Below are 23,771 nucleotides of genomic sequence, written 5' to 3' on the forward strand. Positions count from 1 at the left end.
CCCATCGGGTCCCACTTGCCACATTGTGTGGACCCGCCCTCCCCAGGAGCAGGAGCAAGGCATCTCCAAAGCACAGCTCCACCCACCTGGGCTCTGCCTCGTAGGCTCACGCTGGCTAGGGTTTTGGGCAAACCCTCAGCCACTGTTCGGCTAATGTCTACCAACCACACATGCAGTACAGAGCGTGTTCTGGGAGCTTCCTCCCGCAAACCAAAAACAGAGCCCCCCCCCCCCCGCCGCCCTTTTATTAGCTTGGTGTCAAAGGGAGTGTCCTCAGGCGTCTACAAGGTCCTCCCAAGGCTTATCTACCATGGCATAGCCTAAATGCTACCCTCCAGACAACCATGCCATGCGCTGTGACCCAGGAAGGCTACAGACATGTAGCAATTCAATATGAATCAAACACACACACACACACACACACACACACACACACACACACACACACACACAAAGGTCAGCCAAGAGCCCACAGTTTCCCCAGCTAGGTCATCTCTGCTGAGGACTTGCTTCCCCTGAGTAGCCAGGTTCTTTGGCCTGCATTGCCTGGAAAAACAGGGGTTCTATCTTCAATCCAGCCCACATCCTCCTTTGCCACCTGCTCCTCCATGGCTCCACCACCCAGGCCTCTCCCTCTGGGCCCCCAAGCTAATTACAGCCTTCTCTAAATCATCGCAAGGAAAAGCTAATTAAATCAGGGTCGCCCATCAATTTCCTGGCTAAGGACACACAGCCCACAGCTTGACACCTCTCTTCTTTGTTCTGGGTTGCCAAAGTGGCTGGCCTGTAACTCCCTCTGAGATTGAGGTGAGGGTTTAGCTCCCAGGCCTTAGTTAAAAAGAACAGAAAGACAAGGCAGTGTTCAAATTGCTCTTATGCACTGTGTCAGGGTGCCGGTGTAGACGGGAGCCCTAGACACAGAGCTGCGGCTGGATCTGTGTAGACGGAAGATGTGTGTAAAGAGAGGAAGTGGGTGACAAATGCCAGAGAGGGTGCCCCCACATTCTGCCAGCATAGGATGAGCATAGACCCCTGCATTTCGTACCAGCCTTTTTGTGCCCAAGCAGAATGCTCCAGGCCAGGACCCCTGACTTACACAGAGGCTGCTCTTGGCTGGCATGGAGCAGGTGAGGAACCCACAGCTGTCGAATGAACAAGTGACTGTACCATGCCTTCCACAGAGTTACACAGAGCAAAACTCCAGACACTAGCAGGCCAGTGTCCCTCTTGCTGTCCTCCGGAACTGGAAGTGGTCGTGAGACAGGTGGCTTGAAAGCCTCAACAAGCATAGGGGGGTGGGTGTGGAGAGACGACTAGGTGGCTAAGAGCACTGGCTGCTCTTCCAGAGGACCCGGGTTCAGTTCCCAGCACCCACATAGCAGCACCCACAACCATTTGTAACTAGAGTTTCGGAGAATGTAATGCCCTCTTCTGGGCTCCACAGGCACTGCATGCATGTCGTGCATAGCTCCAGGCAGACACTCACACACACTAAATAAATAAATCTAGCCGGGTGGTGGTGGCACATGCCTTTAATCCCAACACTCAGGAGGCAGAGGCAGGCGGATCTCTGTGAATTCGAGGCCAGCCTGGGCTACAGGGTGAGTTTCAGGAAAGGCTCCAAAGCTACACAGAGAAACCCTGTCTCAAAATAATAATAGTAATAATAATAATAATAATAATAATAATAATAATAATAATAGAAGTTTTAAAGAAAAAGAAAAGAAACATTTGGTATGAGAGCAATCAGAGTGGAGCAAGGAACTAAGCACCCCCCTGCCCCCCCCCCACTGTCACTCACCTACAGACACTAGATGATGCCCTTTCCTGGGCCTCTATGTTCTCTTTGTAAAGAGGGTGCCCGCATCCCAGCTGTGACTCACACCTTGCCCTGCTCTGCGCCCACATCAGTCACATCCCTGGGGACTTCCTTAAGGGGTCTGGGCATTCGGAGCTAGACCCTCCTCTTTGGGGACAGGGGTGGAGCGGGGATGTCATTGTGACGTTCATCTGTAAAGTGAGAGCTCGTGTGCCCACCAGGCTGGAGCCATGAGTAGCCACCATCAACCTTTCCCACCCCACCACTCAGTTATAGATGTAACAGCTCCTAAAGGCAGAAATGAATAAGGGGAGTCCCACTCGGCGGAGGAACTGGTCTGTGTGCCAAGTTCAGCCCAGGACCCAGGGAACTGACTCTGGAGTTAGGTTCAAAGCTCATCTTGCTGTGTGACCTCGGGCAAGTGACTTAACCTTTCTGTGCTCCAGTCTCCTCCTTTGCCTGAATGGCCGTTGCAGAGAAAAGACAAGCTTACTTGGGCCACGGTCTTCAAACCAGGCCCTGTGCACAGCTGGTGACCTCAAACCCCAACCGTTCCAACTTGAGGATGGGGGTGCTGCTTGTCCACGTCACACAGGGACATCCCTGCTCCGTTCCTGTCCCCAGAGAGAAGGGTCTCGCAGCACCTTCAGGAGAGAGTGGCTCAGGTCACAGAGGCACGATGGGAAGAGTTCTTTGGTCGGGTGTGAGGGTACACGTCTGTGATCCCAGCACTTGGGAGGGAGAGGCAGGAGGGGCCTGAATTCAGGCTCAGCCCGGGCTACAGGGAAGGACCCTGTCTGAGAGGGGCGGGTTCCAGAGCAGGGTTGGGCCTCCCTCTGAGGCATAAGTGGTATGGGGAGGTGCTATAAATATGAGAGGTGAGGGGCTTTCTAACTAGGCCAAGAATGTGTGTTAGTCATTGAGGTCAGGACGCTGTGGTGGTGCTTGGTTAGAAAAGGCTTATAGGGAGCTGCTATCCTTGGGTGCAGAGGTAGCCAAGACCTGAGGCTGGGGAGGGGGACTGTGTCAGGGTGACCCCATACTGCCCTCACGCCCAGAGCCATCCCCTCTATCCCGGCAGCCCTTAGGAGAGCCTCCTGTCCCTTCTGGCCTCTGAAAAAAATCTCTCCACAGCCCAGATCAGCTCCAGGAAACCCACTCTCTAGCCAGGGTCTCAACCAAGGTTCCCAAGGGACAGACAGGATGTCATCCGACCCGTGAACAGTGTATCTGTCCTGTTTTAATAACGGTGTGCTTACTGTGCCATGCCAGGGAAGCAAGGCTTATTCTAAAACAGTCATCCCCCGAGATCTGAGAGGGGTGGACCCTGGGGCCCCCAAGGCTGCTGAAGCCATGGTGAACATTGTGCAAGTGATAGCAGCCTTGTGGAACCTACACACACCCTCCCCACAGGCTTCAGATGGATTCTATTATGACCTATAACACCCAAGACATCCATCTGTCATGTAAATAATTCCCAGCGCAGATGCATTTCTTAAGCTATTTCCAATCACATTTGGTATCCAATCACTGAGGTGTGGGGATCCGAGGATCCTGAAGGCCAGCCGCACTTAGTTTTGATAAAGGAAATGTTTCAAAGACAAACATTAAATCATACACTGTCACTGTATTAGCTTCCTGTCCCTACAACCAAATACTTCACACAACCGCTTTAGGAGGCAACAAAGTTTGGGGCTCATGGTTTTGGGGGTGTCAACCAGTGTTGGAACGGCCATTCGCTTCAGGCCTGTCCCTGGTGAGATGGCAGATTTCTGCAAGAGCCTGTGGTAGCTAAGCAAAATCTTCAGTGCCAGTCCGCCAAAGGAAGTGGGGGGGGCACATCCCCTCTAAGGGCGCTCCCTCAAGGACCTCCCACAAGCCCCTACTTCCTGAGTGGTCTGCCACCACCCAGTAGTCGCACCCTGGAAGCCAAGCATTTGGGGCCATGAACTATCACAAGGCTAAATAACCTGTAGGATGCAAAGCCTCACTGCTGGTGTTTGCGGGGGGTGGGGGGGGTGTTTCTGCTGTGGAGTGGTGCCCTCTCTAGGTGTCTTCTGTGAGTACCACCCCAACCCCACATCCCTTCCTTCTTCTCGTGGCTGCTGCTGGCCATGCCTTCCCCTCTTCCGGTGTGCACTGCCCCATGACATCACCCACCGTGGGGCTTTGTTTAGTTAGTGGATTTGCTCTTGGTTTTTTGATGCTGCAATCAGCAATTGGGGAGTGATGCTGGGGATAGAGCCTGGGGCCCTGCACATTTCACCAGCCCTCTCTCGCTGAGCCGCACGCAGCCTAACCATGATAGTGACTTGCCCCTCTGCCCCCAACCAACTGCCACATTGCGAAGCAAAGACTCGGAGCCCTCTGCGTCCTGCTTAGTGGGCCCTACTTGGAGCCAAAAGCAGGCTGGGAGGGGACACTCTGTGTATACTCTGGAACCATGTGGATCAGCATGGGCAGTAATCTCTTCCATACTGGTCTTGAGTTCCCTCCACCTGATGCATTCCAAGCTGTCACCAGTACTCCACAGATAGTGGCTCTGAGTGTCACCTTCATCTGCACCATGGTTATTATCAGGGTCCAAGGGACATTCATAGTGTAAGCCCCAGGGTTGCAGCCTGGGCTTCTCCCTCGCCTTCCTCAACTCCATGGCCGTGACCACAGCCAGGGTGAGGAAAGCCAAGGCTGCCGGCCACGTGAAGCAGGTGGGTGGGAGGTCTGGCTTCACAGAGGAAGATGCAATCCTGGCCCCTGTAGCTGCCTCAGGTAGGCGGAGCAGGCATGCCCTTTGTCAATTGCTATTTTTAGCAAGGCAGGCAAGGAGCAACAGAACCCTACACGGGAACTGACTATAAATGACATTCCGGTGGTGGTGGTGGTGGTGGTGGTGTGGTGGTGGTGGTGGTGGTGGTGGTGGTGGTGGTGGTGTGTTTCCCCAAACATCTTAAATCGTCTGTAGAATCCAGCCTTGCCCTTCAAAGTAGCCCAGCATCGCTCTGGAGTGACCTCCATCCCAGGCCCAGCTGTCAGATCTCTCAAGGGGAGATCCGTGAGGTTATACAAGAATGAGGACTCCTCACCCACATTTCAGATATTACTGTGTATGTATGTATGTATGTATGTATGTATGTATGTATGTATGTAGTGTGCGTGTGCGTGTGCGTGTGCATGTGTGTGTGTGTGTGTGTGTGTGTGTGTGTGTGTAGGCCAAGGACAACTTGCAGGAGTCAATTCCTTCCATGTGGTTCCCAGGGATTAAACTCACATTCAACATCATGTTTAGCAGCAAGTGCCTTTATCATTCAGCCATCTAGCCAGCCCCTCACCTCCATTTTTTGGATGATGAAACAGAGAAAGACAGTGGTCAGAAGTGAGGCCTGTGTACAGAACTCACAAGAGCCCATGGGTAGCTCCCTCTCCCTGTTACACCCCTGCCCCATGGATAGCTCCATCTCCCTGTTACACCCCTGCCCCATGGATAGCTCCATCTCCCTGTTACACCCCTGCCCCATGAATAGCTCCATCTCTCTCGTACACCCCTGCCCCATGGATAGCTCCATCTCCCTGTTACACCCCTGCTCTGAGAGGCAGCCTTCAGCCAGTACCACATAGGAAGGCTCCAGATCAGAACTCATTCCAGGGCCAGCAGGCTTGTGGACCATAGGAAAGGGACCTAGGCAAGGAGAGACCAAGACAGTGACTGTCTCATGTAGTGAGAACACTGGGGAATTTAGGGAAGGGACCCTCAGTGCTCCAGAGGCAGAGAGGGCTGGGGCAGAGGCTTTGGGCCCAGGGGCAAATCAAGGAAAGGGGAGAGAGGAGGGAGAGAGAGGCCTTCCCTGGCCAATGTAGGGTGATCCCTCACTGCTGTTGCCTGGAATCCTTGGACAGAGTGGCAACCATCAGGAAGCAAAGCGGCAGGTCCTCCGACTGCCATCAGAGCCCAAGGCTGGGGCAAATGGAAGGGACCAGTCTAGAAGATGGTCAGCCCCAGCTGTCACACACCGCTGGCGCCTGTGTGCAGGCAGCTCTTGGGAAAGTAGACGTCATCCTTGTAGAGTCCGCTCTCACCTGGACAGGGCCTAAGCTGCCAGTGAGGTCACAGGCAGTCACTGCAAGCAAGTCCAGGGCTTTAATGGGCAAGGCTGCCTCCAAGCCACGTCATGCAAGGCACAGGGGTTTGTGCCCCAGAGAAGGGGGTTGTGGGTAATTTCGCAAAGAAAGTTGTGTTTGCCACACCAAACAAGAATGATATCCTAGTCATCATTTTTGTCTCAGTTTACTCCCAGGGTAGACGCTAAGGTGGATTTCCCTGTCACTCAACTGATAAAGAAATAGGGCTCAGGAAGGTAGGATGACTTGCCTCGGGCCACATAGCCAGTGCGTGGCAGAGTTCAGATGGAGCTGGGCTCTGCACACGCCAATGACGATGCTGTAGGTTAGACCTCTTGGCCTCCAGCCAGCACCGTTCTGGGAACTGGGTTGGGCTAGGTGCTCCTTAGGGGCTGATATGTTGGTTCTTCTATGGGGCAGCAGCTGAGTGCTTTCACCAAGTCATGGAAGAGATGGTTTCCAGCTATGCAGCAGGCTGAACAGTGCTTGGGGGTACCCCAGGAGAGGGCAGAGGGAGCTTCTACCCACGCCAGGACAGAGGCACCCCTCAGCACCTCCTCGGATTTCTAGACCCCCTCCCTTCTTTCTTTCTTTGTAACAAGCCGTCTATAAGCTCTATTTCCAGATGATAGTCCCTATACCATTAGGTATATAGTAGGTGCTTAATTAATGCTGAAGCACAAAGAAGGACCAACCTCAGATTCTGTCTAATTTGGTTTAAAATCAAAGACCAGCGGCCATACAAATTGAAGATGTCACCTGGTCAGAGTACAGATGAAGACACTAGCTGGATTTTTCTGAACACCTATTATATGCCACATGTATGCACACGGCTCACTCGTGCCTCCTAGCACTCCCATAACCTCAGGCATTATTCCCACTTGGCTGATGTAAGAACTGAGATTCAAACTAGCTCAGCAACCATCTCTCAGCCACTCAGACCTAAGAAGCAGAGGTGGGGTTCAGCCCCAATCCCCGTAACCCCTAAACCCCGCTCCTCTGTGTCCCCAAGAAAGGCACAGTGTCTTGAGGTAGCCGTCCCTATTGGAAAGACCCTTCCATATTCTCCTTGCATTGGATCTTTGTCACAGAGATGCCAGGACTGGAGACTGGGGGATGAAGTCAGAATGCCATAGATGTTCCCAAGTCTGTCCCATCCTGCTGAATGCTGGTCCAGTGTTCTTTCCTGCCACCTGGGCTGCCTGCTATGGGCTGGTGGTGACAGTGGCCTGCACTCAGGAAGAATGCCATGGCCTCACTGGTGCTGATCTCCTAGGAGAGCCACAGCTATAAAGATGAGCTCCAAGCAAGGTGCCCTCACAGGGTGATTGGGTTTCTTCATGGGCCAGAAGGGCTGCCCTGGAGTAGACCCTACACCCCATCTCTGGCTTTGTGGTACATGTCTCAAGGCCCCTGCTTGGCCTCAGACTCCCAGGATGTAAGAGGGAAAGACTGGGCTGGGTGGAGGGCAGGGCAGTGTGTCAAGACAGCTCTCCCAGGAATACCCAGCAGCCTCTGGGAAGGGTGTGTAAGGCCTGGTAGGGTCAGCATAAAGAACCTGCCAGCTCCATCAGTATCAACCAGAATAGCTCCCAAGGGCAGCCAGTTCTGAGGCCCAGCTCTGACCCTCTCCCTGCCTCTTTCTCGCTCCTCCCTGCTCCCCAAGGCCACCTGCCGAGACCCCCAGCAAGAACCAAACCTCCCCCAGACCTATAGCAGGGAGATGAGTCAGGAGTCACTCAGCCTGCATCCCATCTATGCCTACCAGCTGGGCAGCTCCACGCTAGTGCTCTCTGAGCCTCTGTCTGGTCATCTGTAAAATGGGGTGACACTCACACTGCCTTGAAGGGCCCAGGGAAGCTTTCAATGTATCCTCGTGTGAGAAGGTCCTAGGGTAACCTGGGTGGACAGTGATGCTCCCCACCAGGCCGTCTCTCAGTCACACTAAGCAACTGTCCTGGCTTCCCTGAGACTGGTATCAGCAGGGCCACCACGGAGGCCAATCCAGACCCTGTTAGGGGGGACATTGTGCCCTGACTAGCGAGTCCTACTCACAACTCAATTCCTACCACCCATTCAGGTCTCCCACAGTCTACCCTCCTTCACACTCTGGGCATGGTCACTGGTGTTTCCAATGCTCTCCACGGACCCCTTTCACTCACTAGCTAGCAGATTGAACATGAGGAGGTTGCCAGGGAAGACAGCAGGTTGCCCACAGCAGCGCAGACCCCAGCCTCATGTTTCTCTGGGAGCCTTCCCAGGATAAGGACAGGCATCTGTAGAGTGGTCACAAGGCTGTCCCATGCCATTCCTCTCCCCTCCAGCCCTCCTTTCCCATTCCTCAGAATTGCATGGTGCTCTCCAACCTCAGGGCCTTTGCACAGGCTGCTCCTGTTGCCAGGTACACCCAGCCCCCAGCTCAGCCTCCAGATCCTGCTTAGTCACAGTCCTGCGGGCAAGCCCCTGAGTCCTTCTGCCCTCACTGAGAGGTCTGATGTTGTGTGAACACTCTATGTCCTGTCTCACCCTCCCATGAGCACACCCCAAGGCTCTCCAGCCTCCTGTGTTCTCCACACCGGGCAAATGTCCAACATCTGGGAAGCAGATGCTGATGGATCCTGAGCCCATGAGCTGATGGAGAAGTGGGAACTGTGTGGAAGTGTACTTGTCATTTGGAAAGAAACCTGAGACCAGAGAGGTGGAGGGCTTGTCCAGAGCCAAACAGCCCTCCAGGAGCTCTGGGCCAGGTCGGCTCCAGCCCTGTGCTCTAGTGCCCACTTGAGCTCCCTGGTCATCTTAGGGTACCACGGAGGTCTGAGAGACAAATGAGCTCCCTAGAAGTCCCGAGAAGATCTGAATGGCAGGGGAGGGCTGTGGTGGCTGGGGCAGCCCCAGAGTGAGCCTGTGGACCCAGTTTTAGGATGGAAGACTCCAGGAAGGGTCTAATTTCTGGTTATGGAACCCTGGGCTTGGAGTCCCCACACTCCACCCTGCTTCTCCATCAGTAAAATGAAGCAGTACTCTATACACAGGGGCTGCTGTGTTTGTGTGTATTGTGTGTGCATGTGTGTGCATGCACATGTGCACATATGTGTGTAAGCACATGTGTGTACGTATGTCTGTGTAAGCATATGTGGAAGCATGCACATTAGCACTCAGGAAAGCACCAGAGAGAGGTCACTATGTAGCCATCATCCAACCAGACACCCGAGGGGCTGCCTTTTGCCCTGATTTCTCACCTGTGGGTCTGCAACATTCAGAAGTTGGCTCCTCCCATCTTACCTGTTACCCCTCTGCCATGTTCTCTCCAGGGAACCCCAGTCCCTCCCAGGTTCCACAGCCTCCACAGTGTGGGAGAGCAGAGAGATCCCAGAAGAGGAAGGCAGTGCTGTGTTCCTATCCTCCACTCTGTGCCACACAGCTGTTTGACTCTGAGCAAGCCACACACCCTCCCTGGGCTTGTTTCCTCACCTCCAGGTTGAGGAGTGACAGTACCAAATGCTTCCAGGACGGTGATGAGTAATCAATGACAACTCCTGTGTTGCAAGCCAACCAGGAGGGGCCTGACACACGCCGGCTCCTCTCTTCCTCCTCCTGCCATCCCAGAACTCATCATCTCAACCCTGTCTGTCCCCACCTCCCTGCTCTTCTCCCCTCAGGAGGACTAAAGTCCACACACACTCGAGTAACCAGAGATCCCGGCACAGAGCCTTCCATTCAGTGAGAACTGAAGGCTTGATTGGCTGAACCACCCAGAGAAATGACTTGGTGATCTGTGGCGTGTGGCTGACGGGACTTTCAGGGACAACAGCTCCAGCTTCCTGTCCCAGTTAAGGCATCTCTAGACAGGGGCACTCCAGTGAAGTTGGGGGGTTCCCCTTTATCCCTTCCAAACTCGGCATGCCGAGGGAGGCCTGGTCATCGGCCAGCTTCCTACACTAGAAGCCCCAGTCCAAAGACCATTTCCAGAGCCACCAAGAAAGGCAAACATCAGACCTCTTCCAGGGACTGCATTTAACAAACTTGCACTCCTCGATTCAATCAATATTTGTTGAGGCTTTGTGTCCATTGCCAGGAATGCTACTGGCAAATGAGATCCAGGTTCCCATCCCCAGAAGTCCATCAGCATGATGAACACATGTGCATAGGAAGATCGGCTGATGGGGAAGGAAAAATCTGGGAAGGCCTCATGCAGGAGGGACTGCTGGAGAGGATTCTGAAGGATGAGTAGGAGTTCTCCAGGCAGGGGGTGGGAAGGATGAGTTTGGGGAGCAGAGAGGCAGGGTATGGAGTCAGAGGATAAATGGGAGTGTTGGAGCAGGACTGCGGAGGTGGGCTGGACAGGTAGAGTTTTCAGGAGAGCAGGCAGAGAGCAAGGTCATCAAGGTCACAAGGCAGAGTGAATGGTGGGGAAGTGACTGTGCACACTGACAAGGTGCCGGCCTGAGGGGAGCATGAAGGAGATTGTTTCTGGCCTGAGACGCTTCATCCATGTAATCCTCGGGGTCCTCTAGGCCCAGCTCTGCAGTACTCGCCCCTCTGACCTTGGCTCCATTGCTTTGTGAGCCCCAAGCCCAGGAGGTCTGGGATTCCCCTCTCAGAGGTCAGGCGGGTCACAGGCACACATCTGCCACTGCCACTGACGTGAGAGGCCGGGCTGACAGCTTCTGCCCTGTGACCAGAAGGAAAACCCAGCTCCCTTCCCAGACCCACCTTGGTTGAAGTCCCCAGGCTGGGCTTGCCTGGGCAGTACTCTTTGGGTCCCAGGGTCCCCGTCTCTGTGATTTTCACTCATTGATCTAGCCCACTCTGCCTCAGTTTCCTTGTCTGTAATTAGAATGACAGGGAGGGCCCACCTCCCCAGGTTTCCCAGCAAGGGTGTTGTACCGAAGGCCCGGTGGTGAAGAGGTTGTCAATAGCCACGCGTGGCAGTCACTGGGGATCACCAGCAGTGAGACCCACACCTTCCCATGGAGGGATCTAAAAGCAAAAGTCAGGAACTGGGGTTTCAGGGGGGAGCCCAGCTTCCTCCTGCAGAAGTGTCTTAGAATGTCCTCTGCCAGGAAAGGGGGCTGGAAGAGACCGAGCATGTCACATTTTCATAGGGCATTTTTCAGAGAACTCCAAGCCCTATGTCTTCAGTGTGTACTAACACCTATCATTCTCCCCTTGACTGACACCACTGCCCTGTAGCTAGCGCTACTCTGTCGACAAGCCAGCTGAGACCCAGGAAGGAAGGTTGAGTTGCTTGCCCGAGGTCGCCTCAAAGACAAAAGAGTGAGCGAGTTTTGAAATTCAGGTCTGGAGGACATGAAGCCCAGCTCCAGAGACAGATGGCTGCAGGGGTCTGGGGCCGGTGATGGGAGTACAGAGTGGGTGTGGGTACCGGTGCACCCGAGGAGATCTTGGAAGAACCAAGCCACCTGGACTCTTGGGATACACACTCAGAGGCATCAACTGCAGAGTGCCTGGCTGTTGACTCACACTTAAGAGGCCTCTGGTAGGGTCAGAGGGCAAGGCCTAGGACCCCAGTGGGACACATGTGGGTTCTGGCTTGGCTCTGTTTTCTGCCTCTACTTCTAATATTGGGTCCCCAGATCCCCAGGGCTCCATTTTCTCTTCTGTGAAATGGGAAGGGGCCCATATGTGGCTGTAGAGGTCAGACACCAGCAGGGAGAGCGCTTGGGAAGGAACTTCTCTCCTAGGATACAGACAGATGCTCTTGGTGACAATGGCCATGTGCCTCAAGGGTACCCCCTATCTCTCCATGGAAAGCCAGTGACCCAAGCAGGAGACCACTGGCTTCTGACTCCAGCAGACTGATCTTGGCAAAGTGGCTCTCTCCGTTCAGCCCTTGCCCTGGCCCTAGGTCCCTGCCCAGTGTAGCTAACCAAACCCAGGAGTCATCTGCTGTGTTCCTGTCCTTCCTACTCCACACCCCTGCCCTGTCCCTGACCCTCAGACCAGGTCTACCATAAGCCAACTTAGGCTAGCTGAAAACCTGTTGGTGACACTCCCAGCTGGCCACCTACCTATGTGCCCTATTTCCCGTGGGTGGCCCTGCTCTGTCACGTCCAACCTCTCCAGGGTTGCAACATAAGTGCCTTGTTTGTCTGATTGCCCAATGCCCCAACTTGCCCAGACCCCTGACCCCTAATGCATCCTGGAAGGGCAACACAGTGACCTAGAAGTAGCCACAGCCAGGAGAGGAAGCCCAAGGTCCAGGGCTGGGACAGGCAGATGTCTGTGGCTACCTCCCACCCTCAAGGGCATCATTAGGCAAAGCATTTATAGCTTTTCCCTTGGAGCCTCAGCCTGTGCCACTGTGCTGTGGGAGGTCCGGTTCCCAAGGGTCTTGCTGGGTCTGGTATTTGGTGGGTCAAAATCACACAGCAGTGATTCAGGCAGGCCTTTATTGCATCTATAACATGCTGGTACCTAGCATATGGGGCCCTAGGGAGCCATCTGATGCAGACACAGCCCAGTGAGAGGCACAGACCTGTAGACTGTCACAGCATGGTATGGTCAAAGATGAGACTGAGATGAGCTAACTGAGTATGTGGAAGTAGGTAGGATTGTCTGGCAAAGGGGAAGATGAGTATGGCTTTGCAGGATGAGCCGAAGTTCATGGGCCTAGAAGCCACTGGGATGCAGACCCAGAGACAGAAGGATGCAGGGCCTGGCTTGCCAAGGAGGGGGTCTATTTCTGTTGGATGCTGGTCTTAGACTCAAAGAAGCAAAATCTGTAACTGATGGAGAGCTGAAGCTCTTGGTATCTGTGAGTGAAGCCAACATGTCTCCATGGGGGTCACTGGGCAGGCTGGGTGAGTACTGGGGGTCCTGGCAGGCACACCCACTATCTATTACCTATAAGCAGCCTGGGCTTGCGCCTAAGGACCTCAGTCACAGGGGCAGTTTATCCAGATAGCTGTTGATCTTCGCCCTGACAGCCACACCCAGCCTTCTCCCCTCAGTGTTCACAGTAGCCCCCAGGGTGCAAAGACCTGTGGTTTCCTGATCTGCAGGTGACTCTGTACCTAACACAGGAAGGGACGTAGTGGGGAAATGGGTGGCACCAACCCCCACCCTCCAGGTCCTCTGTTTGTTCACCAGGGAAAGTGGCTTACCCCAGAGACAGAGAGGCATGATAGCGGACACACACCGTGAGCTGGCAGAGACTTCTCACCTGCTGCCCCCTGGGCCCACCTCCCTGAGCCAAGACCCAATGTGTTCTCTAGGCCCTGGTGGGGGCAGGGTGGCCTCTAGCCTCCCAGCCTGGCCCTGGGTCCTGGAGTGAGGATACACAGGGACAGTGCTAACTTGGGAGTTTCCCCAAGGTGTGACCAGTAGAATGCCCCCAGGAAGGGTAGGGTTAAGGAGGAAGCAGAGATGAGGCTGTTTTGAGGGGTCCCAGCCCTGGCCTATTGACATGAGGCAAGAGTCCCTCTGATGGGGCTCCAGGCTGTCCAGTGTGAACCCCAGGAAGGGGTCATCCCTGAGTCACATCCTTGTCCATGGACGGTCACCAGGTCTGGGCATCCTTAGCATCTGGGCACCCCCACCTCTGTATGCACACACACACACACACACACACACACACACACACGCAGATCTCTGCTTGGCCAGGGTAGATAGCACCCTATGATCGGTCTGAGGGCCTGAAGAGCAGTGTGGGGTGACCTTGCTCTGGGGCCCTGCCTTGGGCTCTGCTCTGGCTCGCTCCCTCCTCAGCCCCTCTGCGTGGCGGGTTCTGATTTTGGTGCAGTGCAGACTTTCAGCTTAACGAGACAAATTGATATTCCGTGCCAGCCGGGGATGGAGCAGCAACAGGACTCTCAGAAAGGCGGGCAGCTCCTAGGTGGGCAGAGGTGGGGGGAGGGAGAGGAGGCAGCTTTTGCCTGGAACTGGCTCTAGGGGCACCCCCTGCCCCTTGTCCTGGCCCTCCTGCACCCATTCAGGTATGTGCTCCAACGCACTGGCCTTGAAGGTCCTTCTATAGGCCATGCCCTCTTCCAAGCAGGATGCCACTCCTGGGGGATGCGGAGGCATGATTATGGGGTGGGGTGGGGAGTGAGGGGGCTACCTCAGCCAGTGGGGAAAGTGACAGCTCCTCATCCAATGAGACCCCCTCACCTGGCTGCTAAGGCCCCGGTCCCTGGAATTAGAGTCCAGGTTCTGTCTGGAATTAAGAGTCCACAGGTCTGCCTACCCTGTGAGGAGATGAAGCCGGAGGAAGTGAGCAGCTGGACGGGAGAGTCCATCCCTGCAGACTCCAAAATGGAATCACTCTGGAGTCCCTAGAAGTGGTTAGCCTCCAGTGCGGTCACCCCCAACTCATCACGGATACCCTGGCAGGGAGTGGGAAGAATGTACTAACACTCCAGCAGAGAAATGGCCTCTTCAAGAGTTCTCCTGATCGGGCCCATCCCCACCCTGGGGCAGGTGGGCACATCCGGCCAGGGTGTGGGGCTGCAGAGGGGTGTAGGTAGCAGCAGGCAGATGGCTGGAGAGTCCGCTCCACAGACCCGTCGCCCTAGGCGCATTTAGATATGCCCCCTTGGGCAGTCTTTGCCCCCAGGGATAGAGGCATTCTGTCGGCGTCTGGGGAGGCTGGAACCCCCACCCTCTCTAACAAAGTAGGAAGTGACTTGGGGCAGGCATAGGAAAGCAGTGCCTCCTCCTTTGCGCTCACCACCCCCCTGCTCGTCCGGGGCTGGGCCCTGACTTCCCCCTCCGCGTGCCCTTGACACGGCCTCCTGCGCGAGGGGTGCGGGCCTCTCCCCGGGGCTCTGCGGGCGGCCGCCGATGCGTCCCACGGGAGCGATGCCCAGCGCCGCGCTCCCGGGCGCGGGGTGGTTCGGTCCGCGCTCGCGCCCCTCCCCCGGCGGCCGCGCCCCCCCCAGCCTCGGGCGCGATGGTACAGTCTGCGCAGGGACCGGCGCGCGGGCTGGGCTCCGCGCGGCGCCAGCTGCCGCACCGCGATTACGGGCTGCCCGCCTGGAACCCGAGCCGATCGCTGGCGATTGCCTTAGCCAAGTAAGTAACCGGCATCTCTCCCCTCACCCAAGCATGAGAAAATAAAAAATAAAAGCGCCCGGCTCCGCTCTCCCCTTCCTCCCTCACCTATTTGATTTGATTTGATTGCATTTGCCGTTTTTTTTTTTTCCCCTAGTGCTGATGGTGGCGGCGGGAAGAGGGGGGTGGTAGGAGCTTGGCTTGTTTATCTGGAGGCAGCTGGGGATGCTTGGGATCCCGGGCTGAGGGGCAGTCCAGGGTGAGGGGCTGGGTGGGGGCCGAAGACAGGAGCAGGGAGCCCCGCAGAAGGGGATGCAGGGTCTCAGGTGGATGCTGGTGGCCTCCAGACGGCAGATGCCCCCAGGATGTTATGCAAGGGCTAGTGGTGGCAGCCGGTCAGCAGGAACACCAGTCTCCTCTTGATCCTGGTCCCTGGAAGACAGAGAGTACTGGAAGGTGTCCCAGGAAAGAGGCGAGGGGAGGGAGGTCCTTATGGATGGTCCCTTTGATGGTGGGCTGCTGTGTACAGGGATCCACTGGATGAGGAGAGCTAGGCATGGGGTGGCAGGGACGTGTCCCAAGCCCCCTGGATGGCAGACAGGGGCAGGAGAGGGTGGGCAGGCCATTTTGCAGCAGTCATGCTAGCTGGAAGGTGGAGTTGGCACTTTGAGCCCAGAAGCCCAGCTCCTCACTAGCCTGCGAGCCTAGGTGGCCCCTCTGAGTACTGAGACACCTGGGGCTCCTCCCTGCCTCCCTAAAGGATCTGGACTTTCTAGGGTGGGCAGATGCTGACAGCCACCCCCTTTAAGCCAAGTAGCAGACCTCTGCTCCACCTACTGAGTGGTGAGGGGCCCCTGCAGCTGGCCGACCCCCATCAGGGGAGCCCCCCTTAGAGGCTGAGCCTGGCTCGACCTTCAGAAGGGTAAGTGAGCAGGCCAGCGACCAGCATTGCTGAGGGTAGAGGGTCTCGTTGGGACGCTGAGTCCCAGCAGTGTGGAAGGGGCTCCCCTCCACTGGGCATGGCTCTCCACATCACTAGGAGGAGGCAGAGCTGACGTTTGGGGCATTTCCCAGAGCAGTGGTTGCCATCCGGAGAAATTCTCTTTTGACGTGTGCAGTAGGAGGGGGCTTGGAGCGCAGGCCTCTGAGCTCGGGGCTTCCGCCTGGTAACTTCCTTGAAGGAGCAGTGGCCAGGAGGGGCTGCGGTTTGGGGAGTCCGCAGGAGGATGGGGGGCACGGACACGGGGAGGATGCTGATGGCCTCCCATTTAGCCACCTTCACAACCCAGCCCATTTGCATGGGGGTGCATGCATGTGCACAGATTCACTCCCGTGTGCATGGGCCAATATAGAACCCGTAAGTAGTGCGTCATACATGTTCAGATCATACATGCAAACACACAATGCCTGTACTAACAGATGCACCATTGCCCCTGCACACACAGCACACATCCCTGGCTTCCTAAGACCCCCGGGCTGAACGCAGTGTGAACACCCCAGTGAGTGTAGCCTGCCCCCACATGCATGAAGCTCTTGCACACACAGGGACCTGCAGCAGCTACCATAATGTACTATGTACCCACGTGAGGGCTGCCCCAGGGGGGTAGGTGACAGATGCACTGTCAACACAGCACCCTGGCATGTGCCCACAGGTGAATACCAGTGACACACGTGCAGAAGGCAGCGGACATAGCGGCTGCACCTCTGCAGACCCTGGGCACCCTCTCAGCTTCAAGAAGCAAAGGTGGCCCTATGAGCTCTCCCAGAGGCCCCTGGGGGGACTGACTGTGAGGCCAGAAGGACACTGGATCCTGAGTGGCCACCTAAGCTTCCTGAAGGCCCGAGGGGCGGGTCAGCCCACGTTCCTGGGGAGCTGTGATTGGGCTGAACAAGGCCATCTGTGGTGATTGATGGTCTGCAGAGAAGGCTGCCTGGAGTTGGAAAGGAGACAGAGGAGGGGGTGGGTGCAGCCGCTGCCCATTGGTCAGACCATCAGCAGCCCAGAAAGTCCACCAGGCCTTTCTGGAACCAGGAAGCCAGCCCATTGGTATGTGGCCTCTGAGAGCTGGGTCCCAGGGATTCCTTCAGTGGCCTCCAAGTCCTCTCCAGTTGAGGGCACAAAAGCTGCCTATGATTCAGTGTGTGCAGAGTCTAAGACACCCACCCCTCAGAGCCTGCCCCCCACTCCCCTCACTCAGCCTTAACGGGAACCCTAGCAAATGTCACGCCAGCTGGCATCCACAGAGCTCTTTGCCCCATATACATTGCTTTTGTGCAACTCTCCTAGTGTCCCTGTGTCTCAGGTGAGGAACAAGAAGCCACCACCCAAGGTCACACAGCTGGAACTACTGACACTTCCTGTGAGCTATCTAGCCCCTCTAGTATGAGGTCAGGCCCAGTAGGAGTACCACAGGACACAACCTGAGAGGTGATAGCCAGGCTGTCCCCAGCATGGGTGGCTTTCTGTCTCTGCTGTGTCAAGAGCCTGGAAGGCTCTGCTGGGAAGCAGCAGTGGCCCATGTGGACCCTGAGTGTCCCCATGTGTTGCCTCCAGGTCGAAAGGAAGAGTACCTGAGACTCTGCTCCTGGCCACCTGTGTGACCTTGGCTCTGCTCCTGCAGCTTTCTGCCCTGAGACTCCTCACCTGTGGCCAGGTTTCCTGCCCCCCCCCCATCCTGCAGCTGTGTGAGAGCTGGGGCGCTGTCACAGGCTGTGTGCAAAGAAACAGCTGGCATCAGGATCTGCAGGCAGGATAAGGGCCAAGTCCAAGGTCAGAAGAGGAAAGAAAGGGAGGAAGGAAGAGTAGGGGCTGAAGGGTCTCTTGCCTTGATGGCCAGAGGTAGGGTGGGGGAGGTCCCATGTCTGTCCCCTTTCTTCATGATTCAGGAGGTCTGGGCTACTGTTCCAAGTGCTTCAGAATCTGATCCTTTCACCTGTATCCCAGGAGCTCAAGGAGACCGGGAGAAGGCTTAGGAAGCTAGGTGGGCCTGGACGCCATGCTGAAAATAGGTCTTGGAAAAATGGCCCCTCCTGTCTTAAATCTTGTTTCTCTATAATTGGAGGTGGGGTAGGGGTTAAAGTGAACTGTAGGGGATTTTCAACTATGTAGCCAGCCTATAGGATATATAGAGAGTCAAGGTTGGGAACCTGAAAATGCAGAATGAAGCTCCTCCCATCGTCCTAAGCTCCCAGCTGAGCGTCACATACACGCATGTCATGGAGATGGTCAGATTCCCCCACCCTTACCTGGAGCACCCAGATCAGTGTGGGAGGCAGGGTGCCTCTCCAGCTTAGAATCTGAGCACCTGGCCTACCCTGCTCTTCCTTGAGAAGAGAATCTTGAACCTGCAAAAGTTTCTTCTTCTTCTTCTTCTTCTTCTTCTTCTTCTTCTTCTTCTTCTTCTTCTTCTTCTCCTCCTCCTCCTCCTCCTCCTCCTCCTCCTCCTCCTCCTCCTCCTCCTTCCCCTCCTCCTCCTTTCTTCTTTCTTCCTATTCCTTCTGGGAGCCTTAGATGAGGAAGTTGTTAAGGACAGAGGCCCCTGGGCAGGGACAAGGAAGGGGAGCCAGCAGGTGCTACTGGGTTTCAGTTAGGAGGACAGAGCCTCAGGTCCCTAACTGACAGCAGAGGAAGGACAGTACCCACTTATCAGGCTCACATGAGGGACACTAAAGGGACACAAGGAGTTGGGTGGGAGCGTGGTACTGCCAAGGCGTCATGAGAATGGATGAAGGTGGAATCACAGAGTGTGGATGGGAGGACCTTCCACCACTGCCACCACTGCTCGGGAGTTGCCTTGGGCCAGCAGCTTTGTGTCAGTGCGAGTTGTGCACACCTGGGCCCTGTCCAGGACTGCTGTGTGATCATAATAAGAACGGATACATGTAACAAGCTGAGGACCTGCCCTGGCGAGAGTGCTGAGGCCACCCCTGGTGGACCGTAGGGAGCCCTGCGATGGCAGAGTTTTAAGGCCTCAAGAGCATCACACATGAGCTGGGAATCTACAGGGCTAGAGAGCTGCAGACATGACCAAGGACCCTGGTGGGCAGAGTGGGAAGGCAAGATAGCAAGCAAGTCCTAAGATGAAGAGGAGTTCTTGGCCTGTGAGTCAGATGAGCTGGAATTCTCTAGCCACTGGGCCCTGTTCCGTGGTGGCAGTGAACTTCAGTGTCTTTCCTTAGGCTGGTGTCTAGTGGTCTCAAGCTGATCCCTTGTGAGAGGCCACCAGGGGATAGGGCCAAGATGTGTCAAGTGGTCTTTGGGATTGATGATGGAGGCCACGGTGCCTGCCACAACTGTAGCTCTTTCTTAGCGGCTATCACAAACTGCTACAAGCTGTATGGCTTAAACTACAGAAAGGTATTGCTATGGCCTGGAGGGCAGAAGTCTGATGTGAGGTTTGCCCAGTTGGTGCCTCCTGGAGGTGGCCAGGGAGAATCTGTCCCCACTTAATCCCCTAGCTTGGAGGCATGTGGTTGGTTCCTGCCTCTGTCTTCAGGCCCCTTCTCCATGCCTGGTGTCGTCTCCTGTGCAGATGCTTGCCCCAAGAGTTATAACAAACACTATGTAGAGACCCTGTTACATTCTGAGGGTCCAGCTGGACCTGGGTGTTTATTGAACGTTTACAGCTATTAAGTTTCTCCATCATTCTCAGCCACTTTACAGCTAAAAGAGGCAAAGACGGAGAGGTTAAGATGGTCTCCAAGTCACACAGCAAGTGAGAGAAAAACTGGGGTTTGAACCCACATCTTCTCTTCTACACATTTCCATAGCTCTGCTGGGCACCATAGCCAGAATTCCAAAGGACAGGGGCTCCTGGGCCCCAGAAAGGGGTGCTGCACACAGAGGGAAGAGGGACCTGCCTTGGCCACAAGAGACCAGCATGTGGCAGTGTGTTGGGAGCCACAGTCCCTTCCTAAGAAGCTCCACCTGGCCCCGTGTCCTCATCCTTGTGGGATCATGGTCGTGAACACACACACTGATTGGTTCCCTTGAGAGGAGCTATGCTGTGTACTCAGTATTTGGTAAATGTTTCTTCCATTTGCTGCGTGGGAGGGGATTGCTTCTTGCAAGTCACATCTTAGGGAGTTGGCTGTACTGTTCAGCTGCGTGTAGTGACACTAGTGGCTTATCCTCAGTTTGCACCTCTGTAAAGTGGGCACGATACTAGTGCTCCTCTTCCTTGTGGCCGGGGTGGCTGTGAGGGGCAAGGGGGCTCAAGTCAAACGCTCGCCGTGGCACGGTCCTGGGGGAGCAGCGCATTCCTTGTCGCAGCTGGCCCTCTAGGGACGTGGGTTTTCCCATCTGTGGATTCACAACAGCAGCCTAGGAAATACTCAGTGGGCTTGGGAGACAGCTCTGTCGGTGAAATGCCTGCTGTGCAAACATGAGGACCTGGGTTCGTATCTCCACCCCCCTCGTAAAAGCCAGGGATGGGTGCTCGCAGCTGACCCCTGAGTGCCAGGGAAGCAGAGACAAGCTGATCCTAGGGGCTTGCTGCCAGGCCAGTCTAGCAAACGGGTGACTCGGGTTCAGTGAGCGACCCTGTCTCAAAAGATAAACAGTGTAAGATCCCCAATGTTGACATCCAGCTCCCATGTGCGTGTAGACAAGTGCACACACCACACCACGTTATATGCACACACGGAAAGCATTCAAGAAAAATCTTACATCTGCACTGAATATCCCAGACAGTTTTCTTATGTGTCCTGAGAATAATACAGTTTCAGACCTGTCTGTGAGGGACTGGATATTCTAAGTCCCCTGGAGATGATTTTAAGTTTATGGAAGTGTAAAAACCAGACAGGCGACACGTGCCTGTGATCCCAGCACTGAGGAGGTGGAGATAAGAGGATTGGGGGTTTAAGGTCATCCTTTGCTGCATACCTTGGACTACATGTGACCCTGTCTCAGCAAACAAATGACAACCACAACCAAAAAAGATCTGTGAGAGGATGCTCCTGAATGATACGCAAATACCGTGGTGCTGTGGGAAGACCTGAGCCTCTGGAGACTGCGGGTTTGCAGGGGCTTCCTGAGGCCCAGAGCCTCAAGTTTTCAAGGTTGCACAGTTCCTCCTTTGTTGTGTGAGGGTGTGGTGAGGTGCTGTAGGGAAGCACTCTGCTGAGTTTCCATGGCACCAGAGAGCTTTAAATATAAACCCCAACCCAGTATTGACTGCTGTGTGGCCTTGGGCCAGGAGCTTGGCTTCTCTGAACTCAGCATTCTGTCCTATGAAAGTGGGATTGATTTCAGATATCAACTAGGAATGTGTCTGAATGGGGTCCTGCTCATGCCTGGGTACACTGATGGTGACCCCAGAAGGGGAGTCCTAGCCCAAGGAGGGGAAAAGCCTGCACAGCCCTGCCTCCCGTGCTTATGGGGAGGTGCAGTGCGGTGGCAGAGCCTGTAGGAGGAACCACAAGTGAATGACCCCATTTTGGGTGGAGCAGCACCAGTCTCCGAAAGAGGGAGCAGGTGCCCCCCTCCCCCGCATCCCACCCCCATGCCGCCTTAGGAGGCAGGATTTATAGGAGGGCTTGTCCCCGCCGTTGGTACCACTCTAGGGGCTGTCTAGCTGCACCACCTGGCTCTCAAGGACACTTTGAGCCAGAACTCAAGGGTGACCTGCAGAGCTGAGCTGTCGAGCTGTGGAGGGCAGAGGGATCTGCTGGCAATCCTAGGGAGCATCCAGCCTTCCTGGGCCTTCTCAAGCTTTCATCAGGCTAGTAGATGGCACCGTGGTTAGAGGTAAAAGCCAGGCCCAGGCTGCTTGAGGTCAAATCTGGGCTTGGCCACATTGCCTGTGTGGCCTCCATCTCTGTTTCTGAGTTCCCACAACTATGACCTGGGCAATAAAGTGTCCACTGTGCCATGGTGTCATGTTCATACAGACAGATGATCTCTAAGATGTCACTGTGACATTTTGGCACATGGAGTTTGGGTCAGCTCACTTAGGCACTTTAGCTTTATTAAACACATGTACAGCTTTGTCTTGATACAGTTTAGAGTCAACAAAGTCCAGGGAACAAGAAGAAAGTCTTAGCAGGGGGCCATTAGGTGTTGGGATTAAGGAGCCTCTATCTACCACGACCCCAGGAGCCCCTGCCTCCCCCTAAAGCTCAAGACTGTTCACCCCTCAGAGCTGCTGTTAGAATGCCTTCATGCAGTTGGTGCTTAATAAATGCCAGCTCAAACCAACAAACACCACAGTCTGGGGAGGACTGTAAAGCATGCGCTCTGAGATTCCAATGCCTGCCCCCTCTGTCTCCTGTGTGACCTGCTACAAGTTCTGTAACTTCTCTCTGCCTTAGCTCTCCTGTCTTTGAAATAAGGATAACAGAAGTCTTCAGTTCAAAAAATGAGGATTAATCAAATAAAAGTAAAGTAATTAGGTAGAGGTGCCAGCAGCTGTTCCATCATGAGCATTTAGTGAGTTCCTTCTAACCCCATAAATAATAGCGAAAATAAACACTGTTAACTAAGTAACAGCCACCAGGGATCCCTAAGGTCTCAGATGTTGCTTTGCTGGGGTTATATAGCTGGCTCTCCCTGTCCAGGCACCAGCCAGTGTGGACTCTTTGTGATGTGGGTCTGGGGTTCTGTAAGTCTTAAAGAGGAAGGAGTTTGGGGGAAGGAAGGGGAGGCACTGTTGGTTCCGATTGCACTGGACAAGGAGGGCTCTCTTCAGACAGGATTTCCCTGCCTGTCCACCACACCAGGGGAAGCAGCAGATCTGGGCTGCACACCCTGCCCCAGGTCAGCAGAGACTGCTGACCACCCTGTCGTTTCCCAGCGGGCTCCTGGCCTTGTGGAGGCTGCTAGCAGCTGCTGCAGAGTGACAGAACTCTCTCCTGAAGAGATCAGAAGCCCCAGGGCAGCCTCTCTAGCTGCCAGGCAGGGATGAGCCACCAAGGGGTTGGGGGAGGGGGATGCTACAGGGACCTGGGGATGGAGCGGCCTGGCATTGACGGACACTCCAGGCAACTCTGGACAAGTCCTTATCTAGATATTAGTTCCTCATTTTTGGAACAAAGACTTGGGCTCAGATGACTTCAAAATTCTCAAGTTCAAAGTCGCTCGGATGTTTCTGAAAGTCAAGGTCATGGGAAGGGGCAGGTGGGAGGGAAGGAGCTGGCATCTGTGCAGGGAAGGCATGTCCATCACCATGTCCCTCTCATGGGACTTAGCTGTAGACATGACTCAGGAGAAAGGGGCCAAAGGGGGGTCTGGGGCAGGGCAGGGCAGCAGCTATGACTGCAACAGCATGTGCCTTTAGCTTGAACCTCAGCCTCATCCTTGGGGGGCTCTGGAACATAGCCTGCACTCCAGGATGTCTCCAGACCCGTGGCCAGTACAGTGGCCCTTGGTGTCCTGTATGGGAACAGTTGTGGCTGTGACTGCTCTCTGGGCATCAAGATATAAAGTGTGAGCACCCACTGGAGTGGCTGCTTTGTCCCAGTTCAGGCATCCGTGTGCATAGAAAAGGCAACTGGGACTGCTGTGGTTTGGGGGCTACTGCAGAGAAGCCCCAGCGGCTAAAGGGGCCTGCTGGTGCCCCACACTGCCCGCTCTCCCGTGTGTATCTGGAGCCCAGGCTGCCAGGTTGCGGTCTCCTCCCAAGTGTCTGAAGGCAGGATATTAAGAGCTCTTTAGGCCACTTCTAAATTTATCAACTTCAGTGACTCACTTCAGATGGAAGTGAGTCCCTTCTCATGCTGCCCCAGCCCTGGCTTCTGAGCTTGGAGCATCTCAGAGAAGGGAGGGGCCACAGGGCTAGAAACAAACACTGGCTGAGCACTTGGGTGTGCCAACTCCCTTGCT

At 55.1% G+C, this 23,771-nt stretch overlaps 1 protein-coding gene across 9 annotated transcripts in view; it reads left to right on the forward strand.

The window, feature by feature from the left end:
* The window catches only part of Atp2b2 (ATPase plasma membrane Ca2+ transporting 2), a 326,081-nt gene that overhangs the window by 147,061 nt on the left and 155,249 nt on the right, over positions 1 to 23,771 (forward strand). The window contains exon 1 of one of the 9 annotated variants that reach the window (XM_028863953.2): positions 14,861 to 14,971. The exons of the other annotated variants lie outside the window; for them this stretch is intronic. The gene's annotated coding sequence lies outside the window, so the exon portion shown is untranslated. Of the gene's footprint in view, positions 1 to 14,860; positions 14,972 to 23,771 lie in introns of those variants that run through there. 9 annotated transcript variants of the gene reach the window in all.

The sequence above is a fragment of the Peromyscus leucopus genome, chromosome 3 (assembly GCF_004664715.2).
Source record: "Peromyscus leucopus breed LL Stock chromosome 3, UCI_PerLeu_2.1, whole genome shotgun sequence".
In the NCBI taxonomy this organism is placed as follows: Eukaryota; Metazoa; Chordata; class Mammalia; order Rodentia; family Cricetidae; genus Peromyscus; species Peromyscus leucopus.